At 38.1% G+C, this 18109-nt stretch overlaps 1 long non-coding RNA gene across 1 annotated transcript; it reads left to right on the forward strand.

Annotated features, from left to right (window-relative positions):
* The first annotated feature begins 22 nt into the window (after window positions 1-22).
* LOC147761859 (uncharacterized) lies at window positions 23-12572 on the forward strand. The gene is made up of 3 exons (XR_015334423.1): window positions 23-203; window positions 3965-4074; window positions 11576-12572. It is a non-coding gene; the product is annotated as an uncharacterized LOC147761859 (long non-coding RNA).
* Window positions 12573-18109: the final 5537 nt, after the last annotated feature.

Genomic DNA, 18109 nt, shown 5'->3' on the forward strand with positions numbered 1-18109 from the left:
CCCATATACTCCCATAGACATTAGTATGGAGCTTGCGGAGTCGGCCGAGGATTGCCGATTGCCGAGCGTGAGCGGGAAATATGAAACAAAGAGAGGCTGTATGAAACAAAGAGAGACAGTAGTGAGTCGCAGGAGAAAGACAGAAATCCGGCGATACTAGTACTGTAGTCTTACACAATAGTGGCATTTCTACGACATCAGAGGTAAGAGATATTATGTTTATTTAGCTAGATTACAGAATTCATTCGTTCTGTAATTCAACTTTCAAACATTTATAAGACGAATCTGGCGGATAATAACCTCTCTCTTTTATTGAATAAACCATAAAAGATTTTATTTTGATACTCCATATATTTTCAAATAATAATGCCACCTTTCACCTTTTAATTGTTTCATTACAGAAAAGCACCTTAATATATGGTGGCAGCATATTTTTAATATTACCAGTATATGGTTTATGTATTTATTTGGTTATTTATTAATTTTATGATATTTGTTTTTTTTTAATACTTGAAGTCACAATTAAGTAGTTAAAATTATTAGAATCATTTAATTATATATTAAGTCGGTAAGCAAAGATAAGGTTTATAAATAACAGTGGCTTTACTGTATTAATTTTTTTATGTATGTCATTGTCAAATTATCAAGTTTTACTGTTGTAATTTTTTACTGACACAATACATCACAAACACCGGATAACACACACACAAAAATTATATTCTTTACTGACAAGAAACAGTTTACAAAGAATTAATTTATGTAACTTATCTAAAAGATAAGGCAAATGATCTTGTGATAAATTTAATGAGTTTATTACCTATAGTTGCCAATAGAGTGCACTTCCCACTGCATATTTTTTATCTACTTATCAGAATCATGTCACTGTGGGCACTCCTGGTACTGAACTGCCAATATTTACCAAAGCAATGGTAGCACACGTAAACCACTGCATTAAAAATGTTCCCAAATATGAGTTTGTAGCATCATAGGATAAATTTCTCAAACTGATAACTGCTGAGTAAAATAAAGCATTGCCAAGAATTATTTTCAAAAGAGGCACCAAAACAATCATTTCAAGTTGAAAACACAACTTTGAAAGATGTTATTATGACAAAAGGATAATGTTGAGGATTTATGATTTAATTTTTTTTTAGATGTGTCTGTACATATAGCCATCACCTGCGTCTGTCGTCGCCGTCATCGTCGCCATGCACTTTTACTGATAACATGATAAGTGGAAAACTGTTTTTTCTTTTGGCTTGAAACTTACAGAACTGATGAATATTCATAATACGCAGGTCAAGTTCGAAAATCAGCATGATCAGGCCATTTTTAGGGAAGTTATGCTGTTTTTTCACTTTTTTCAGCATTTATGTAGCACCGATAACACGATAAGTGGAAAACCGTTTTACCTATTGGCTTGAAACTTACAAAATTGATGAATTTTCATAATACACAGGTCAAGTTCGAAAATTGGCTTGATTGGACTATTTTTACAAAAGTTATGTTGTTTTTTCACTTTATTCAGCATTTATGCAGCACTGATAACATGATAAGTGGAAAACCATTTTACCTTTTGGCTTGAAACTTACAGAACTGATGAACATTCATAATACACTGGTCAAGTTTGAAAATTGGCTTGATTGGACTTTTTTTTTTACAAAAGTTATGCTGTTTTTTATGTACAGACACAGATGTGTCTGTACATATAGCCATCACCTGCGTCTGTCGTCGCCGTTGTCGCCGTTGCCGTCGTCGCTGTGCACTTTTACCAATAACACGATAAGTGGAAAACTGTTTTTCATTTCAGCTTTAAACTTACAGAATTGATGAATATTTATAATACGCAGGTCAGGTTCGAAAATCAGCATGATTGGGTCTTTTGTAGGGAAGTTATGCTGTTTTTTTACTTTTTTCAGCACAAATGCAGCACCGATAACACGATAAGTGGAAAACCATTTTACTTTTTGGCTTGAAACTTACAAAACTGATGAATATTCATAATACGCAGGTCAAGTTCGAAAATCAGCATGATCGGGTCTTTTTTAGGGAAGTTATGATGTTTTTTCCCTTTTTTCAACATATATGCAATACAGATAACACGATAAGTGAAGAACCCTTTTACCTTTTGGCTTGAAACTTACAGAACTGATGAATATTCATAATATGCAGGTCAAATTCGAAATTCAGCATGATCCGGCCATTTTTAGGGAAGTTATGATTTTTTTTTTTTGTTTTTTTTTTTTTTTCAAATTTTTCAGCATTTTTATAACACGGATAACAAGATAAGTGTAAAAATGTTTTTCCTTTTGGATTGAAACTGATGAATATTCATAATATGCAGGTCAAGTTCGAAAATTGGCTTGATTGGACTATTTTTACAACAGTTATGCTGTCTTTTTCCCTTATTCAGCATATGTGCAACACTGATAACACATTTTAAGGAAAACCAATCAACTCACAGCAGTGATTAATTTGACTAGTATACAGATCAAGTTTGAAAATAAGCTTGATCAGTTAAGTTTTGATGAAGTTATTAGCCTTTTTGTATATAAGTGTTTTTTCTTCAGATTTAATTCTTAGGCATGTTAACAGTCTCATTATGGAACTAATTAGATATGTAAAAGTGTTGTTTTGACATTTTCTGCTTCTTAATAATATTGTTAGTTGATTATATAAAAATGACGGTAAACCTGTTATCCTGCATTGTGTAATAAAGTATCAAAAATGGAAAGGAACTCATCATTGCAGTTTGTCAGATTCAATCATTCACTATGTTCAGAATCTGTGAATGGAGCAAATTGGACATTTAAAATTGTTCTATTGATATTTTTCCTATGTCAACAATTTTCCTAGTTGATCATTTATAAATGATCAACTAGGAAAATTTCTTTAAAAAATTATAAATCTCTTAAGAAATTATTACAAAGTATAGCCATCTATGGAGGTCACATGGTATGATGACAAGTTCAGATATCAGAATAATAGCTATGACTGCCCTTTTTGTAGTAAAACAAAATATATTATATTTCTGTGAGTTGTTTACACTGTTAAACTTAAGTTGGATGATACATATCATGGTTATTCAGCTAGACTGAATGGCAGCTTTAGTGGAATATTTTTGTAATTTTTTCTTTAATTTTTAATTTTTCAAACTGGCATTTTCAAGATGTGACTTATCACTCCCATCCACCAGGAGCCCTGTACTGTTACTTTGTAACATTTTCTGTATTTTTTTAATTTACAAGAATGATTCTTAGGATTGACATACAGCCCAAATAAGAAAAACAGCTCTATTAATATATATATATATATTATTGAGTTTAACCTTTTTTTTTTTTTTGGTGAAATTTTCACTTTATCTCGTTCTGGCATTTCCAAAGTTTAACTCTTATCAGCCTGAAGCCTTAGGAACTATTTCCAGACCCTATCACACTAACTGTGGATCGATCTATCTCCAAGGGAATTCTCGCTAAATTGCAATCAATGTAAGTGGCTTAGCTGTTTGTCACGCCTACTGAAACTGGCATGCCAGAATCCTAAGCCGCTTAAGCTGAAAGCAATTTAGTGAGAAACCCCTTGGAGTTGGATTTGATCCTGTTAGATTGATCTAGGTATGGGAACTCAGTCTAATGCTTGTTATACATTTTACTTTCATCCTAATCCACTGTTATGCAGAATTAGAATTTGACGTTGGCTATGCAGTTACAGTAAGCATAATACATTAGTGCATCAAAATTGACAGTATCCTATTTCCTGCGTTTTTATTTTCTGGTTTTTGTCTGTACATTTGACAGCTTTGCTGCCTTGTTTTTCGTTGTGCTACTGGTTATTTGCATGACATGAGGTGTACTTATTTTGAAAGACATTTTATTTTGGTGTGAAACATTTTCTTGAAGAAAGAGAAATCCTAAATTACACATACTAATGAAAATTCACCATTTTACAATTTCTGCATTATTAGGCTTCCTAAGGATTTGTGGATGATGAACAACAATCTCACCATAGGCATATCAACACTTCTAAAATTCTGTACTGACCATACTGGTACAAGTAAAGGCACAGACACAGAAAGTAAGTACTATACAGCATTATAAATATTAGCAAGAAAATTTATACTTTGGCACTCCCATATAAAAGTTATATTAATATTTTTATATGTACTATCACATGAACAATCTAGGTGTAGTTAACTATTAGTTCATTCAGCAAATCGAGCCCAATCATGGAATGCAAGAACGCTTGAATGTTTTTCTTTGCACCAGTACATATTTTAATATGGATTTTTAAGGAGTGCCAATGCATACATTTTTGTGCCAATATATATATTAGTTAATTGTTGATCAGCTTTAGATTCTTTGTGTAACACAACTTGGCCAGATCTTTGTAAACTAAGCTTTGAGACAAAACTGACTTAATTTTTTTTTATTACAGAATTGTGCCACAGTTTCACATAAAATATAATATTGATTTATCTTAACTGTAAGTCACTCAAAATTTACTGGCTAACTAGGTGTTTTGCAAAGAAACTAATATATTGGTTTTGAATGCTATTGATTGCAATGTACACTCACATGTTTGAAGAACTCTCTAAAATAACACGTGGAAAATTTTGCGGGATATGATGGCCCATCATTATATTTATTGTATTGTATTGTATTGTATTGTATATTGGCATCTTTCAAAAGTAAATGGTTGTTTATTGACAATGAAGTGAATTAAAAAAAGGTTTTTAACCATACGGTAATGGATTCATATGATTTGTATTGTAATGGATCAAATCAAAGCATGATCAGATTTTGGCTAGTTGAATTGAACAGGAATTTAGTATTCCTGGGGGTGGGGCTGCTCCTAGGGATGGTTGATTTTAAGTTTTTTTGCATTGTAATATACTACCTTTTCTTAGACTATTAAAATTACAGAATTGGAATTTTGGAAATTGATCAACCTTTTATCAGAATAAGAAATAAGCCTTTTGGAATTTTAGTATATCTAGGGTTGAGGTTGCCCCTGGGGGTGGATGATTAAATTTCCACATGACTCGGCTCTCCTTGTACATTCCAACTTCTGACACTCAGTCTCTCTGAAACAAATTGATTTTTTCCCATTAGTTTGGTCTTTTGTAAGGCAAAATTATGTTCTGAACATACCTTTGTTTTGCCCCATCCATTGTCAATAAGCTGTCATTTACAACTGAAAGAAAATGTGAGCTGTCATATCTTGCAAAATGTTTCACCTTTTTTCTTGAAGTGATGGGTTTAGATTGCAACTGACAACATATGATTAACAAATTGACAATGTCATCACTCAATATAGTTGGGCTGTCCCTAGGGGTGGTTGTTTCTGAATTCTTTTCTCATTGTAACTTCCTCTATCTCCTCCTAGATCATTAGACATAGGAAGTTGAAACTTTGGTGATTGGAAGACATTTCAGGAGTGTGTGGGGCTATTTCTGAGTTTTAGTGCAACAGGGGGTTGGACTGCACCTGGGGGTGGTTGATTCTGAATTCTTATCACATGATTTGTCCTATCTCCCCCTAGACCTTAAGAGTTAGGAAGTTGAAAGTTTGGTGATGGGTAAAGCTGTTGTAAGGGATGTACATAGGCATTGCAGAAAGGATGAGTGCGAATAAGGGGGTAAAAGTGCCCACCTTTGTACATGAAAAATAAATTGTGAATGAATGGAAAAAAACTGATGCCAAATTAAAGTTTGGGTCTTACACTTTTATGATCCACTTAAAAAAATTTTTTTTTATTGAATTTGAATAATAAAAAATTCATGTCAAAATGACCTTGTCAAATATTCATGAAAATGTGTGTTTTAGGGGGGGGGGGGTCTGAATTGCAATGCTACATATCTTTATTTACAGTAAGATGACAACTGTGAAATTTTGTAATTGGGTACAGAAGGTGCCCATGTAAAAAAGTAAGGCAATATGTGGCCAATCATTGTTTGTGATCAATATTTTGATTGCTTTATTTGTACATGTAGTGCTAATTAAGAAAGAAGAATCTTACAGTGACTTGAGGATAAAAGATGTTCATTTTTTATATAAGCCCCTGCCTCAGACAAGCTTATTATTCACGGTTGAAAAGACATGAATATAAGGTGAGATATATGTGAAAATCAGCTTGTCTGAGGGTTGGGCTCGGTATGTACTCAAACTATAGATAGGGACATCTTCGGTCCATATGCTAGCAGGCGGCCATTTTTATTCCTGCTATGAGGTAGCTGCTACATGCTAACATAGGATGGTTAGGAAGATACAGTGAAACTTTTGTTCAAAAAAACAACCCAAAATAAAATGTAGGTCTTTGAAAGGAAAATAGGGGTTAGAGTCAGTAAAATATTTTCAATTACAACCAAAAAAATAAGAAAAGTCATTTTCATGTAATGCATGCTATCATCAAAAAAAAAAAAAAAAAAAAAAAGGAAATATGGATAGGAAATAGAGTCCAAATACAGTAAGTATATCTTACTTTCATTCTTATTTCTTATGATTAAGAAAGATTAAATGTAAAATGTGCATCAGATATTCAAAGTTATATTAATTATCATAATAGCAGATGTACATTGTGGTACATTGTGGTGGCTCCTACTTTATATAGAGACCCATGCTGTAATAGACCACTACACATAAGGGTGGCTTGACCCAACCCCCTCTAATAGGCATGAAAGTACATTTTGTACAACCAAAATCGTTGTGTAAATGTCCCCTTTCATGTCTATTTTGCATAAAAAGTAAAATAAAAGGCTCCATCACACACACCCTAGTTTTGTTACTTATGACCTAATCTTCCACACCAGCACTATTGATAATAGCTTTGCAGAGTTTTTTTTTTTTTCTTCTTTTTTTTTTTCACCAAAATGCTATGAATGGCTTTATTTGTCAAGGAAATCAGTACATACAAGAGACCACCAGCCTATAATAATTACCAGAAGTTTACCAGATAAAGCATGCTAGCCAATATACTGATGAGCATCTGATAGATGGCCAGTTTGAAATCAGTGTATGCAAGGATGCACCTGATTTAATCAGAGCCAAAATAGTTAATTAAGACACACATCTAGCCACCGGTACACATTATGGATTCAGACCTCCCATAACAAAACTAGACCCATCAGTGGCGGGTACTGACAGTGTAAAGCTGGTTCCAAGACAGTTGGAAGTTGTGCACATATCACTTCAGTCCTGTGGTATATGGGGTTTGACATGAGGCAGGGATACAATTGAAAATTATGTTGTGGAGAAGGCTGTTTGGATGCCTCACATTTACCAATATCAAGTGGTGACAGTATTAGCGAGACAAAAAGTGTTTCGGACAGCACATCTGATTAATTATCTATTGTTTCATTATACATTTTTATACTCATTTTGTAAAAATAACTCTTGCATTGCATTCTATACAAGGTCTTTATCATTACATAATCATATATGAAGTACTTTTTAGGTGATTTTATTTCATTGTCAGACAGATTATTGGCCATAACTGTTATTATGCGTACTATATTTTCATTTACTTTTTAGTTATACCTTATCATTATTTTGGTACAGTTTATACCTTGTTTATTTTATGGTTTATGGAAACATTCCAAAAAGCTGTTTAGAGTGCTTTTACACATGATTTTTTTCTTGTTACTGTAACAGCCTTTTGCTTTTAGCATTTTTTACTATTCCTTAGAAATGTGTATTGGTTAAAAATACAATTATTTAGACCAACAAATGCTGGTCTGTAAGAAAAGTTATATAAAATTAATAAATACCCTGAAGTTTTTCTAGTAGCAAGACTTTTATACAGTTAAGTGAAATCAGTGATGGCTTCTGTGAGAAAATACCGTAATATGCCACCCCTCCCTCTCTTCTCTAGGATTAAAAAAACAATAATTACTTTCCCATTTACTTGTGCCACACCACAATTATTTAACATATAACTCTTTTTTTACATCACAAGACAAGTTTCATTAGAAAAAATCGTTTATGTAACATAAATGCTGAAACAAGTTGTTCTGATTCATTAGACTGCATACAACAGGTAAATCTGGCTACCCCCCCCCCCCCCCCCACACACACACACACACATATAACTCATTAAAAATACTAAGTTACGATGCCTCAAACCAAATAATATTTTTCCATGCAACAAATATATGCATAAACTTTATAATAGCAAATCATTAAAAAATTTTGAAGCAGGGCACTTTGCCAATGGTTATCAGCACTCATCCTTTAGTGCAACAGGGGCTGGGCTGTCTCTGGGGGGAGAGAGGGCGCTAGATCCTGAATATTTTTCACATTGTACTTTCCGCTGTCTCCTTGATAAGTACAGGCATTTTGGAATTTTAGTGCATTAGGGGTTTGGGCTGTCCCTGGGGGGTTTCTGAATCTGAATTATTTTTACTTTGTATTTTCTGTGAACTCTTCCTAGATCAATTGAGTTGGGAAGTTGAATTTTTGGTAATTGGTTGAAAAATCTTCAGGGATGTGCATATTGGTGGTCCAGAATATTATCATGCCTGGGGGCTGGAGTGCCCCTGGGGGGTTGGTTTATTTTAAATTATTTTCATAGTGTAATTTCTGCAATCTCCCAGACCGTTGGACTTATGGGAAGTTTAAACATTGGTGATGGTAAAGCTGTTGTCAGGGATGTGTATGGGCATTTAGGAATTTTAGTACAAAGGGGTTGGACTGTCCCAGGGGGTGTGACTGATTCTAAATACTTTTCATAGTGTAATATCTGCTATCTCCTCCTAGATTATTAGACATAGGAAGTTGAAACTTTGGTAATTAGTAAAGCTGTTGTCAGGGATGTGCATGGGCATTTCGGAATTTTAGTACAACAAATAGGGGGTTGGGCTGCCCTTGGAGGGGGGTTGTTTGAATCTAAATTTGTTTTACCTTTTATTTTCTGTCAACTCCCTTATATCAATTGAGTTGAATAGTTGAATTTTTGATGATTGGTTGAAATTTTTGCAGGGATGGACATTGGCGCTTCAGAATTTAATCATGCCTGGGGGTTGTACTGTCTTGGGGGTGGGGGGGAGAGGGTTTGTTAATTCTAAATTTTAATGACTGTTATTCTTTATATCTACTACAACATAAGACTTTGGAAGTTGAAATGTTGGTGTTGGTAAATCTGTCGTCAAGGATGTGTATGGGCATTTCAGAATAGGGTTGGACTGCCCCTGGGGGGGCGGTTGATTATAAATTCTTCTCACATTGGAACTTCCACTATCTCCTCCCAGACTATAAGAGTGAAGTAGTTGAAACTTATGTGATTCATAGATCTGTCTACTGGGATGGGTATAGTCATTTTGGAATTTTAGTGCATTAGGGGTTTGGGCTGTCCCTGGGGGGTTTCTGAATCTGAATTATTTTTACTTTGTATTTTCTGTGAACTCTTCCTAGATCAATTGAGTTGGGAAGTTGAATTTTAGGTGATTGGTTGAAAAATCTTCAGGGATGTGCATATTTGTGGTCTAGAATTTTATCATACCTGGGGGCTGGAGTGCCCCTGGGGGGGGGGGTTTGGTTTATTTTAAATTATTTTTATAGTGTAATTTCAGCTATCTCCTAGATCGTTGGACTTATGGGAAGTTTAAACATTGGTGATGGTAAAGATGTCGTCAGGGATGTGTAGGGGCATTTTTGGAATTTTAGCACAAAGGGGTTGGACTGTCCCTGGGGGTGTGGTTGATTCTAAATACTTTTCATAGTGTAATATCTGCTATCTCCTCCTAGATTATTAGACATAGGAAGTTGAAACTTTGGTAATTAGTAAAGCTGTTGTCAGGGATGTGCATGGGCATTTCGGAATTTTAGTACAACAAATAGGGGGTTGGGCTGCCCTTGGAGGGGGGGGGTGTTTGAATCTAAATTTGTTTTACCTTTTATTTTCTGTCAACTCCCTTATATCAATTGAGTTGAATAGTTGAATTTTTGATGATTGGTTGAAATTTTTGCAGGGATGGACATTGGCGCTTCAGAATTTAATCATGCCTGGGGGTTGTACTGTCTCGGGGGTGGGGGGGGAGAGGGTTTGTTAATTCTAAATTTTAATGACTGTTATTCTTTATATCTACTACAACATAAGACTTTGGAAGTTGAAATGTTGGTGTTGGTAAATCTGTCGTCAAGGATGTGTATGGGCATTTCAGAATAGGGTTGGACTGCCCCTGGGGGGGCGGTTGATTATAAATTCTTCTCACATTGGAACTTCCACTATCTCCTCCCAGACTATAAGAGTTAAGTAGTTGAAACTTTAGTGATTCATAGATCTGTCTACTGGGATGGGTACAGGCATTTTGGAATTTTAGTGCATTACGGGTTTGGGCTGTCCCTGGGGGGTTTCTGAATCTGAATTATTTTTACTTTGTATTTTCTGTGAACTCTTCCTAGATCAATTGAGTTGGGAAGTTGAATTTTAGGTGTAATATCTTTTCATAGTGTAATATCTGCTATCTCCTCCTAGATTATTAGACATAGGAAGTTGAAACTTTGGTAATTGGTAAAGCTGTTGTCAGGGATGTGCATGGGTGTTTCGGAAATTTAGTACAACAAACAGGGGGTTGGGCTTCCCCTGGGGGGGTGTTGGAATCTAAATTTGTTTTACTTTCTATTTTCTGTCAACTCCTCCTTATATCAATTGAATTGAATCTTTTCATCTTTGATAAGTGGGGAAGTTGGGCTATATGTGATGGCTACCCATCAACACCATCTTGTTTATTTATTTATTTAAAACAAGTATAAAACAATTTTTTTTACCCAATATTAACTGAGTGACTTTGCCATTCATTTTTTCCATATAAGTTTTGCTACTTTATATTTGATCTACATGTGAGTGTCCATGATGGGTGCTGCACTAGTGGCAATAATTAAAGGGATAATAACTGTTTTGGCCAAAAAATTAATTTTCCTGGAGTAAACAACAATTTTCCTATACTAACCAATGGTTAACGAATCCATTTCTAGAATCAAAGTTGGTCCCTGTTTTTTTTTCTAAAAAGTTTGGTTTTTTGTAATCTCTTAAGAGATTATAACAGATTATATATCATCTACGGAGGTCATGTGGTCTGATGAAAAGCTCAGATATCAGAATAATAGCTATAACTGCCTTTTTTTTTTGTGGTAAAACAGAATATATTATATTTCTAAGAGTTGTTTACCATGTTTTTATTGTGAAATATAGATCTCATATGAAGAGTTATTATCCCTTTAAGTGCCTTAAAGTTTTGAGAAGACATTGCGAAGACTTGTTTAGTTAACAACTACCTGCCTCTTTAACATTGTATTCTTTAGATGTGTGACAATTTTAAATTGACTCAAGAATCCTCTGCTGAACAAGACAAGAAAAAAGACTATTTTATCAAAAATAGGGGCTATGCTTCGGAAAATGTCTTCTTATTTATAATAATCACATTAATTCAAAATATATTGAATTCATCACTACCTGTGATCATTTTTGATAATGATTTTTGTATTTTATATTGAATTGATATTTTATTGTACCACCAGTATGAGTACTGGGGGTACCAAAGTGTTGTCTTTAAACTGCCATGATCATGTTGACATTACAGAAAGACAGATTGTATTACTTGTGGACAGATTAGGTGAGACGGACCTTAAGGAACCCTTTAGACCCACCAATTGCAATAGATGCGACATCGTCCATGATGTGTAAAGTACTTTTAAAGGGACTAGAGCCAGTTTGGAGGGGGTCGACTTTCCAATTGCGTTAGTTGAGACAGACCCTAAGGGACCCTTTAGACCCACCAATTGCGATAGATACAACGTCGTCAATGATTTTCAAAGTACTTTTCAAGGGACTAGAGCCAATTTGGAGGGGGTTGACTTTCCGATTTCGTTAGTTGAGACGAACACCCACCGATTGCGATAGTTGCGACGGAGTCCATGATTTTTGAAGTACTTTTAAAGGGACTAGAGCCAATTTGGAGGGGTCGACTTTCCAATTGTGTTAGTTGAGAGGGACCCTTAAGACCGACCGATTGCGATAGTTGCGACAGAGTCCATGATTTTTAAAGTACTTTTAAAGGCACAAGAGACAATTTTGAGGGGGTCGACTTTCCGATTGCGTTAGTTGAGACGGACCTTAAGGGACCCTTAAGACCCACCGATTGCAATAGTTGCGACGGAGTCCATGATTTTTAAAGTACTTTTAAAGGGACTAGAGCCAATTTGGAGGGGGTCGACTTTCCGATTGCGTTAGTTGAGACGGACCTTAATGGACCCTTAAGACCCACCGATTGCGATAGTTGTGACGGATTCCATGATTTTAAAAGTACTTTTAAAGGGACTAGAGCCAATTTGGAAGGGGTCGATTTTTCGATTGCGTTAGTTGAGACGGACCTTAAGAGACCCTTAAGACCCACTGATTGCGATAGTAGCGACCAAGTCCATGATATTTAAAGTACTTTTAAAGGGACTAAAGCCAATTTAGAAGGGGTCGATTTTCCGATTGCGTTAGTTGAGACGGACCTTAAGAGACCCTTAAGACCCACCGATTGCGATAGTTGCGACGGAGTCCATGATTTTTTAAGTACTTTTAAAGGGGACTAGAGCCAATTTGGAGGGGGTCGACTTTCCGATTGCGTTAGTTGAGACGGACCTTAAGGGACCCTTAAGAACCACCGAATGCGATAGTTGCGACGGAGTCCATGATTTTAAAAGTACTTTTAAAGGGACTATAGAGACAATTTTGAGGGGGTCGACTTTCCGATTGCGATAGTTGAGACGGACACCCACCGATTGCGATAGTTGCGACGGAGTCCATGATTTTTAAAGTTCTTTTAAAGGGAATAGAGCCAATTTGGAGGGGGTCGACTTTCCGATTGCGTTAGTTGAGACGAATCTTAAGGGACCCTTAAAAACCACCGATTGCGATAGTTGCGACGGAGTCCATGATTTTTAAAGTACTTTTAAAGGGACTATAGAGACAATTTTGAGGGGGTCGACTTTCCGATTGCGTTAGTTGAGACGGACCTTAAGGGACCCTTAAGACCCACCGATTGCAATAGTTGCGACGGAGTCCATGATTTTTAAAGTACTTTTAAAGGGACTAGAGCCAATTTAGAAGGGGTCGATTTTCCGATTGCGTTAGTTGAGACGGACCTTAAGAGACCCTTAAGACCCACCGATTGCGATAGTTGCGACGGAGTCCATGATTTTTAAAGTACTTTTAAAGGGACTAGAGCCAATTTGGAGGGGGTCGATTTTCCGATTGCGTTAGTTGAGACGGACCTTAAGAGACCCTTAAGACCCACTGATTGCGATAGTAGCGACGGAGTCCATGATTTTTAAAGTACTTTTAAAGGGACTAGAGCCAATTTAGAAGGGGTCGATTTTCCGATTGCGTTAGTTGAGACGGACCTTAAGAGACCCTTAAGACCCACCGATTGCGATAGTTGCGACGGAGTCCATGATTTTTAAAGTACTTTTAAAGGGACTAGAGCCAATTTGGAGGGGGTCGATTTTCCGATTGCGTTAGTTGAGACGGACCTTAAGGGACCCTTAAGACCCACTGATTGCGATAGTAGCGACGGAGTCCATGATTTTTAAAGTACTTTTAAAGGGACTAGAGCCAATTTAGAAGGGGTCGATTTTCCGATTGCGTTAGTTGAGACGGACCTTAAGAGACCCTTAAGACCCACCAATTGCGATAGTTGCGACGGAGTCCATGATTTTTAAAGTACTTTTAAAGGGACTAGAGCCAATTTGGGGGGGGGTCGACTTTCCGATTGCGTTAGTTTAGACGGACACCCACCGATTGCGATAGTTGCGACAGAGTCCATGATTTTTGAAGTACTTTTAAAGGGGACTAGAGCGAATTTGGAGGGGGTTGACTTTCCGATTGCGTTAGTTGAGACGGACCTTAAGAGACCCTTAAGACCCACCGATTGCGATAGTTGCGACAGAGTCCATGATTTTAAAAGTACTTTTAAAGGGACTAGAGCCAATTTGGAGGGGGTCGATTTTCCGATTGCGTTAGTTGAGACGGACCTTAAGAGACCCTTAAGACCCACTAATTGCGATAGTAGCGACGGAGTCCATGATTTTTAAAGTACTTTTAAAGGGACTAGAGCCAATTTAGAAGGGGTCGATTTTCCGATTGCGTTAGTTGAGACGGACCTTAAGAGACCCTTAAGACCCACCGATTGCGATAGTTGCGACGGAGTCCATGATTTTTAAAGTACTTTTAAAGGGACTAGAGCCAATTTGGAGGGGGTCGATTTTCCGATTGCGTTAGTTGAGACGGACCTTAAGAGACCCTTAAGACCCACTGATTGCGATAGTAGCGACGGAGTCCATGATTTTTAAAGTACTTTTAAAGGGACTAGAGCCAATTTGGAGGGGGTCGACTTTCCGATTGCGTTAGTTTAGACGGACACCCACCGATTGCGATAGTTGCGACAGAGTCCATGATTTTTGAAGTACTTTTAAAGGGGACTAGAGCGAATTTGGAGGGGGTCGACTTTCCGATTGCGTTAGTTGAGACGGACCTTAAAGGACCCTTAAGAACCACCGATTGCGATAGTTGCGACGGAGTCCATGATTTTTAAAGTACTTTTAAATGGACTATAGAGGCCATTTTGAGGGGGTCGACTTTCCGATTGCGTTAGTTGAGACGGACCTTAAGAGACCCTTAAGACCCACCGATTGCGATAGTTGCGACGGAGTCCATGATTTTTTAAGTACTTTTAAAGGGGACTAGAGCGAATTTGGAGGGGGTCGACTTTCCGATTGCGTTAGTTGAGACGGACCTTAAAGGACCCTTAAGAACCACCGATTGCGATAGTTGCGACGGAGTCCATGATTTTAAAAGTACTTTTAAAGGGACTATAGAGACAATTTTGAGGGGGTCGACTTTCCGATTGTGTTAGTTGAGACGGACCTTAAGAGACCCTTAAGACCCACCGATTGCGATAGTTGCGACAGAGTCCATGATTTTTTAAGTACTTTTAAAGGGGACTAGAGCGAATTTGGAGGGGGTCGACTTTCCGATTGCGTTAGTTGAGACGGACCTTAAGGGACCCTTAAGAACCACCGATTGCGATAGTTGCGACGGAGTCCATGATTTTTAAAGTACTTTTAAAGGGACTATAGAGACAATTTTGAGGGGGTCGACTTTCCGATTGCGTTAGTTGAGACGGACCTTAAGAGACTCTTAAGACCCACCGATTGCGATAGTTGTGACGGAGTCCATGATTTTTAAAGTAATTTTAAAGGGACTAGAGCCAATTTGGAGGGGGTCGACTTTCCGATTGCGTTAGTTGAGACGGACCTTAAGAGACCCTTAAGACCCACCGATTGCGATAGTTGTGACGGAGTCCATGATTTTTAAAGTACTTTTAAAGGGACTAGAGCCAATTTGGAGGGGGTTGACTTTCCGATTGCGTTAGTTGAGACAGACCTTAAGAGACCCTTAAGACCCACCGATTGCGATAGTTGCGACGGAGGCCATGATTTTTAAAGTACTTTTAAAGGGACTAGAGCCAATTTGGAAGAAGCGACTTTCCGATTGCGTTAGTTGAGACGGACCTTAAGAGACCGTTAAGACCCACCGAATGCGATAGTTGCGACGGAGTCCATGATTTTTAAAGTAATTTTAAAGGGACTAGAGCCAATTTGGAGGGGGTCGACTTTCCGATTGCGTTAGTTGAGACGGACCTTAAGAGACCCTTAAGACCCACCGATTGCGATAGTTGTGACGGATTCCATGATTTTAAAAGTACTTTTAAAGGGCCTAGAGCCAATTTGGAAGGGGTCGATTTTCCGATTGCGTTAGTTGAGACAGACTTTAAGGGACCCTTAAGAACCACCGATTGCGATAGTTGCGACGGAGTCCATGATTTTTAAAGTAATTTTAAAGGGACTAGAGCCAATTTGGAGGGGGTCGACTTTCCGATTGCGTTAGTTGAGACGGACCTTAAGAGACCCTTAAGACCCACCGATTGCGATAGTTGCGACGGAGTCCATGATTTTTAAAGTAATTTTAAAGGGACTAGAGCCAATTTGGAGGGGGTCGACTTTCCGATTGCGTTAGTTGAGACGGACCTTAAGAGACCCTTAAGACCCACCGATTGCGATAGTTGTGACGGAGTCCATGATTTTTAAAGTACTTTTAAGGGGACTAGAGCCAATTTGGAGGGGGTTGACTTTCCAATTGCGTTAGTTGAGACAGACCTTAAGAGACCCTTAAGACCCACCGATTGCGATAGTTGCGACGGAGGCCATGATTTTTAAAGTACTTTTAAAGGGACTAGAGCCAATTTGGAAGAAGCGACTTTCCGATTGCGTTAGTTGAGACGGACCTTAAGAGACCGTTAAGACCCACCGATTGCGATAGTTGCGACGGAGTCCATGATTTTTAAAGTACTTTTAAAGGGACTAGAGCCAATTTGGAGGGGGTCGACTTTCCGATTGCGTTAGTTGAGACGGACCTAAAGGGACCCTTAAGACCCACCGATTGCGATAGTTGTGACGGATTCCATGATTTTAAAAGTACTTTTAAAGGGACTAGAGCCAATTTGGAAGGGGTCGATTTTCCGATTGCGTTAGTTGAGACGGACCTTAAGAGACCCTTAAGACTCACCGATTGCGTTAGTTGCGACGGAGTCCATGATTTTTAAAGTACTTTTAAAGGGACTAGAGCCAATTTGGAGGGGGTTGACTTTCCGATTGCGTTAGTTGAGACAGACCTTAAGAGACCCTTAAGACCCACCGATTGCGATAGTTGCGACGGAGGCCATGATTTTTAAAGTACTTTTAAAGGGACTAGAGCCAATTTGGAAGAAGCGACTTTCCGATTGCGTTAGTTGAGACGGACCTTAAGAGACCGTTAAGACCCACCGATTGCGATAGTTGCGACGGAGGCCATGATTTTTAAAGTACTTTTAAAGGGACTAGAGCCAATTTGGAGGGGGTCGACTTTCCGATTGCGTTAGTTGAGACGGACCTTAAGAGACCCTTAAGACCCACCGATTGCGATAGTTGTGACGGAGTCCATGATTTTTAAAGTACTTTTAAGGGGACTAGAGCCAATTTGGAGGGGGTTGACTTTCCGATTGCGTTAGTTGAGACAGACCTTAAGAGACCCTTAAGACCCACCGATTGCGATAGTTGTGACGGAGTCCATGATTTTTAAAGTACTTTTAAGGGGACTAGAGCCAATTTGGAGGGGGTTGACTTTCCGATTGCGTTAGTTGAGACAGACCTTAAGAGACCCTTAAGACCCACCGATTGCGATAGTTGCGACGGAGGCCATGATTTTTAAAGTACTTTTAAAGGGACTAGAGCCAATTTGGAAGAAGCGACTTTCCGATTGCGTTAGTTGAGACGGACCTTAAGAGACCGTTAAGACCCACCGATTGCGATAGTTGCGACGGAGGCCATGATTTTTAAAGTACTTTTAAAGGGACTAGAGCCAATTTGGAAGAAGCGACTTTCCGATTGCGTTAGTTGAGACGGACCTTAAGAGACCGTTAAGACCCACCGATTGCGATAGTTGCGACGGAGTCCATGATTTTTAAAGTACTTTTAAAGGGACTAGAGCCAATTTGGAGGGGGTCGACTTTCCGATTGCGTTAGTTGAGACGGACCTAAAGGGACACTTAAGACCCACCGATTGCGATAGTTGTGACGGATTCCATGATTTTAAAAGTACTTTTAAAGGGACTAGAGCCAATTTGGAAGGGGTCGATTTTCCGATTGCGTTAGTTGAGACGGACCTTAAGAGACCCTTAAGACTCACCGATTGCGTTAGTTGCGACGGAGTCCATGATTTTTAAAGTACTTTTAAAGGGACTAGAGCCAATTTGGAGGGGGTTGACTTTCCGATTGCGTTAGTTGAGACAGACCTTAAGAGACCCTTAAGACCCACCGATTGCGATAGTTGCGACGGAGGCCATGATTTTTAAAGTACTTTTAAAGGGACTAGAGCCAATTTGGAAGAAGCGACTTTCCGATTGCGTTAGTTGAGACGGACCTTAAGAGACCGTTAAGACCCACCGATTGCGATAGTTGCGACGGAGTTCATGATTTTTAAAGTACTTTTAAAGGGACTAGAGCCAATTTGGAGGGGGTCGACTTTCCGA

This window comes from Lingula anatina, chromosome 5, assembly GCF_051362555.1.
Source record: "Lingula anatina isolate TDL-2025a chromosome 5, LinAna3.0, whole genome shotgun sequence".
In the NCBI taxonomy this organism is placed as follows: domain Eukaryota; kingdom Metazoa; phylum Brachiopoda; class Lingulata; order Lingulida; family Lingulidae; genus Lingula; species Lingula anatina.